Source organism: Clupea harengus, chromosome 8 (genome assembly GCF_900700415.2).
Source record: "Clupea harengus chromosome 8, Ch_v2.0.2, whole genome shotgun sequence".
Taxonomy (NCBI): Eukaryota; Metazoa; Chordata; class Actinopteri; order Clupeiformes; family Clupeidae; genus Clupea; species Clupea harengus.
The window spans coordinates 19,228,395-19,234,394 of NC_045159.1; positions in this window are offsets into that span (position 1 = coordinate 19,228,395).

Here is a 6,000-nt window from a genome sequence, read left to right on the forward strand (position 1 = left end):
ATGACAGGACACCTAGCCTGGGAGCAGCTCAGCCAATCAGGCCTCTGCTTGTGGTCCTGGTCTCAGGCCCCTCAGATATCATGGATCTTTGAAGTCACTGCTGGCTTTGGCATTTTCACTTCAGCTGACATTTTTGTATGTCATGTAAACAGGATGCATCGAGTTTCAGTAGTGGTGATGGGGCTGTGAGTGTGTGTGTGAGTGTATGTGTGTGTGTGTGTGTGTGTGTGTGTGTCTGTGTGTCTGTGTTAGAGAGACAGAGGGAGACAGAGAGAGAGTGTGTGTGTGTGTAGGAGGTGTTGTTTGAAGTACACCTGAAGATTACCTTTTCTGAACTGGAGAACAGATCACCAACAGCAATCCCACATTTCCCTAAAAACACAAATGTCAGACCTGGGCTGTCAAACAACCCCGCCTCCCCCCTCTGGAAAAGAGCTACTGGTTTAAAGAAAGGCAATCCTTCTAAACAAGCTACATAAACACGTCTCAACATTTACACTCCTCTTTGGACTGATGAATAACCAGCAACTAAGAAGCGGCCCTCGCCTCTGGAAGTCTGCCACAACCCAAACCCAGCCTTTCCTGGGGCCCAGAGGAAAGGCGTCCAGCCCATAACCACCGTGGAGATGGTACAACTTCAGCAAGAGGAACACACACTCTATTAAACGGTAGAGATGGAGACAACACCTCTTAAAAGAGCGTAGGGGGCCGTTGAGAGAGGGAGGAGAGGAGAGGAGAGCAGAGCAGAGGAGAGGAGAGAGGGGAGGAAAGGAGAGGAGAGAGGGGAGGAGAGGAGGAGAGGAGAGGAGAGAGGGGAGGAGAGGAGAGGAGAGGAGAGCAGAGGAGAGGAGAGGAGAGGAGAGAGGGGAGGAGAGGGGTGGAGAGGAGAGGAGAGGAGAGGAGAGAGGGGAGGAGAGGAGAGGAGAGGAGAGGGAGGAGAGGAGAGGAGAGGAGAGGAGAGGAGAGGAGAGGAGAGAGGGGAGGAGAGGAGAGGAGAGGAGAGGAGAGGGAGGAGAGAAGAGGCCGGAGTAGGGGATGCTGTGTGATTATTATGGTCTGTGCTCTGCTGTGCCACTGCAGAAGGTCCTGCATGTGTCGTGTCAATGAGGCTTCCTGACGTGAGAACTGATTTACCTCCACCGTGAGAGAGGCAGAGAGGCAGAGTGGGTGCTGTGTGTCTTTGAGGGCCAGACAGACTGAAAGGGAGAGAGTGAGAGGGGCAGAGAGGGGTGCTGTGTGTCTTTGAGGGCCAGACAGACTGAAAGACAGAGAGAGTGAGAGAGAAACAGCGGGAAGGAGATAGAGAAGGGTAGAGGGAGAGAAAAAGCGTATAATTAATACGCCACATCGGTAGAGGTCTGTTATGATGAAGGGATGAGAGAGGGATGAAAGACACAAGGGGAGGTCGCAAACGAGGACGAACGGCGAGGTGAATGTTTAGAATTCTACCTGCAGCTTCCTCTCCTCCTTTCTCTCTCTTTGTTTCTCTCTGGTTCGCTCTCCTTCCCTCTCTGTGCTCTGTGCTCTGTCTATAAAAGTGAAGTGCTGTACCCTTCCATAATGACTTTGCCTACCTCTCTCCTCCTCTCTCTTCTTCTTGTCCTCTGTCCTCTCTCCTCCATCTCCCCTCCCTCTCTCTTCTTGTCCTCTCTCCCTCCCTCTCTCCCTCCATCTCTCTCCACCTCTCTTATTGTCCTCTCCTTATCCCCCTTTAACTCAATAGGATTCTAAATGTCCTCATATACATTTATCTTTCCACCATCACTCTCACGCTCTCTCTCTTTGGCTTTCTCTCTTTCTTTCTCTTATGCGCTCTGTCCTTTGCTCTGTCTTTCTCTCTCTGTCTCTTTCTTTACCTTCTCTCTCTGTCTATCTATCTCTCCCTTCCTCTCTCTCCCTTTCTGCCTGCTACTCTTTCTCTCTCCCCTCCCTCTCTTTCTCTCTCTCTTTCTCTCTCTCTCGCTCTCTCTCTCTCTCCCTCTCTCCATACTCCCCTTGCGGGGTGTTGCAGTGGGAGTCCTATGGCAGGGGTCCTGGCAGTCTGTGGCTCTGTCTGGTAATTGAGGAAGTGGGCATTTCAGTGGAGGGTGAGTGTAGGGTGTGTGTATGAACACACGAATGCCTATAAAAGGCAAAGATCAGCAGGTCCACACAGACACACACACACACTTAGGGCACTTCCTGTGTGTCATTCCTAGACTTCCTCCACACACATCACTGTCTGGCTCATGCCACTGGAATAGTGATGAACTCAGACTACTAGGCAGCAGAGGACAGATAGACAGACACACACACACACACACACCATTCATCTGTAAGTACTTTGTCAATCACCCGCGATGGGTGCACACCCTGTCAGTCTGGTGCCTCACGGGTAAGTGTGTGTGTGAGAGTGTGTTTGTGTGTAGGTCTTTGTCTGTGTGTGTGTGTGTATGTGTCAGCATAACAATGCACACATATGGAATCAATATATTACAAGGGGGTGGGGGCTTTTTCAGAATCCATGTCTCATTAGTTGTGTACTGAACAGTTGTGGGATGTTGACTGTTCTGTTCTCACTGAGGTGTGAGGTTGTGTGTGTGTGTTTGTGTGTGTGTGTGTGTGTTTGTGTGTGTGTGACCGTTCTGTTCTCACTGAGATGTGAGGTTGTGTGTGTGTGTGTGTGTGTGTGTGTGTGTGTGTGTGTGTGTGTGTGTGTGTGTGTGTGTGTGTGTGTGTGTGTGTGTGTGTGTGACTGTTCTGTTCTCACTGAGGTGTGAGGTTGTGTTTGTGTACTGATGAAGCTTGTTTGATGCATGGTCCACTAAATGACCCTCTCAGCCCAGTCATGTTTCATTTGAACATTGAGTTGAGTTGAGTGACTTGAGCACATACCTTTCTCTGTGTCTGGGTTTGGGCCAACCAGGGCACCCCGCACACACACACACACACACACAAATCTAACAAGGTCATCAGGTTAGCCACTGGTGTAAAAGGGCACATCCTTGTGTGTGAGCCACAAGACTCGCTTCTCGCTCGTGGGGCATTCTGGGAAGTGGCGCTGGTTATTGTGTGGTGGATGGGACGGCACCGGAGCATCAGTGGGCTGCTGGCGTTAATATTCACATGATTTACTGTTGTTAATAATACTGACTGCGCACACACACACACACACACACACACACACACACACACACACACACACACACACACACACCGCACACACACCACCGCACCACACACACACACACCAGCGCACACACACACACACACTGCACAGTGCTCTCCCTTTCTCTCCCAGCGTCGAGGGCCTTTAGCGAGTCATATTTCAATGGTCCCATTCTCCAGACGGTAAATCAGACAAATAGCAGCAGGGCTGAAGATAGCATATTTAGGCTAAGTACCCCCGCTATGTGTTAAAGATTTAAAGGCTACTATTTCATGACCAGGCATTTTATGATGTATGTTATTTCATTTATTGTGTATTATTTAATCACAAAATGTTTGTCATTTAGATATAGCTGAGGGATTTTATCTCACACAAGTTTGAAGGTGCTTATTTTTCATCCATTTTTCATTTAGTTCATTTAATGTATGAAGAAGCAAGAATTTAGCTCCCTGTTTAGCTTGTTTCTGTCCTGCCAACCATACAATTAGCCAAATTATACATCTGACCTCTGATAAACTATGCCCAGAAGGCCAATTGCCAGTTCAGCTAAATACTGAATGGCCTCATAAAAGACTAAGGGATCTTACGTGCTACATGCAATGCTAATTACATGCTTACATCAGCCACTTTCATCATATTCATCATGTTCATCAGTAACATTCATCACATTCATCATATTCATCACATTCATCATATTAATCATGAACTAGTTGAGAACCAGTGTGGTGGGCGTCATGCTTTTTATCATCCAATCAGAGTGTTTGTTGGAAGGTGTGGATCTAAGCAACATGCACTGTCACACCCTCTGTGTTTTAGTTTGGTGTCGCCACTGGCCTGGGTTAGACCTTACAGCGTCACAGATGTCCTGCTGTTATAGCAGTAAATATGTCCCATTGGCCTGGGTTAGACCTTAGAGCGTCACAGATGTCCTTCTGTTGCTTGCTTGAGTAGTGCAGGTGTCAACTTTACCTGGACTACAGGTTCTACATGCTCAGCACACACACACACACACACACACACACACACACACACACACACACACACACACACACACACACACACACACACACACACACACACACACACACACACACACAGAGAGAGAGAGAGACAGAGAGACGGTTTGCAGTCATCATTAGATTGTTACAATGGACGTCATGCCTGCAGCAAGTCTTTGATGTAATCTGCCCATACACACACACACACACACACACACACACACACACACACACACACACACACACACACACACACACACAGTCTGCAGTCATCATAAGACTGGTATGATGGATGTCATGCCTGCAGCATGTCTGAGATGTGACATGCCTCCTCCCCCCTGACATCCCATCATAACTAGGTTCCAGGGAGAGGGAGGGACAAAGCCACCATCAGTATCACTCTGTCCATATCTCCTTCTCTCTATCTCTCTCTTATATACACACTCTCTCTTTCTGTTCTCTCATAGTCATTCACTAAACATTGCAGCCCTAATACACGCACACACACACACACACACACACACACACACACACACACACACACAAACCTGTGAAAAGGCCCCATCATGTGGTGTGTGTATGGAGTGTGTGTATGGGGTGTGTGTATGTGGTGTGTGTATGTGGTGTGTGTATGGGGTGTGTATGGGGTGTGCGTATGTGGTGTGCGTATGGGGTGTGCGTATGGGGTGTGCGTATGTGGTGTGCGTATGGGGTGTGCGTATGGGGTGTGCGTAAGTGGTGTGTGTATGGGGTGTGTGTATGGGGTGTGTGTGGTCCAACCTGAAAGAGGACACTCTCAGACTGATAGACCTTCAGCTCAGTCTCACGGCACACAGACTCACACACACACACACACACACACACACACACACACACACAGTCTGCAGTCATCATAAGGTGTGTGTGTGTGTGTGTGTGTGTGTGTGTGTGTGTGTGTGTGTGTGTGTGTGCCTGCACTGGTATACATGTCTCTTTCCCTTTCCTTCTCGCTCCATCTGCTCCTTGTGTTGGAAGGGTGGGCAGGTAAGGGATGTTATTCTCTTCTTCAGTCTGTTATTCTCTCTCTTTCTCTCCCTTCCTCTGTCTCTATCCTCTGGCCATTGTCAATGTGTCATTATCTCCATATCTCTCTCACACTCCTCCATTTGGTTTATGTATTATTTATCGATTTAGCAAACAGACACACACACCCATACACACACACACACGCACACACACACGCACACACACACACACACACACACACACACACACGCAGACAGACACACACTCACATATATGTACAGACACAGCCATGACATACGTACTCTGACGTACCCTCAGGCTGGGTCTCACCCAGGCTACAGCCTGAGAAGTGTGCAGAATACCTCATCAAGGAGTAGTGGAAGACCTCACAGCCTGAGAAGTGTGCAGAATACCTCATCAAGGAGTAGTGGAAGACCTCACAGCCTGAGAAGTGTGCAGAATACCTCATCAAGGAGTAGTGGAAGACCTCACAGCCTGAGAAGTGTGCAGAATACCTCATCAAGGAGTAGTGGAAGACCTCACAGCCTGAGAAGTGTGCAGAATACCTCATCAAGGAGTAGTGGAAGACCTCACAGCCTGAGAAGTGTGCAGAATACCTCATCAAGGATCAGTGGAAGTCCTCTCCAGCGACGTTCATCAGCAGCCTTTGTGAGAGAGTGTCAGGCGCAGACAGGCCACTGGGAAGGTCTTTTTTGGGGGGTTTGTTTTGTTTTAATTATTTAGCCCAAAGCGCTACAGACTATGTCTTTCATATAGCTTAGACAGATATTTCAGAGGCAATCTTATCTGCAGCGACTCAGCCTGTGCAGTCTGTAATAGCAGTGAGGG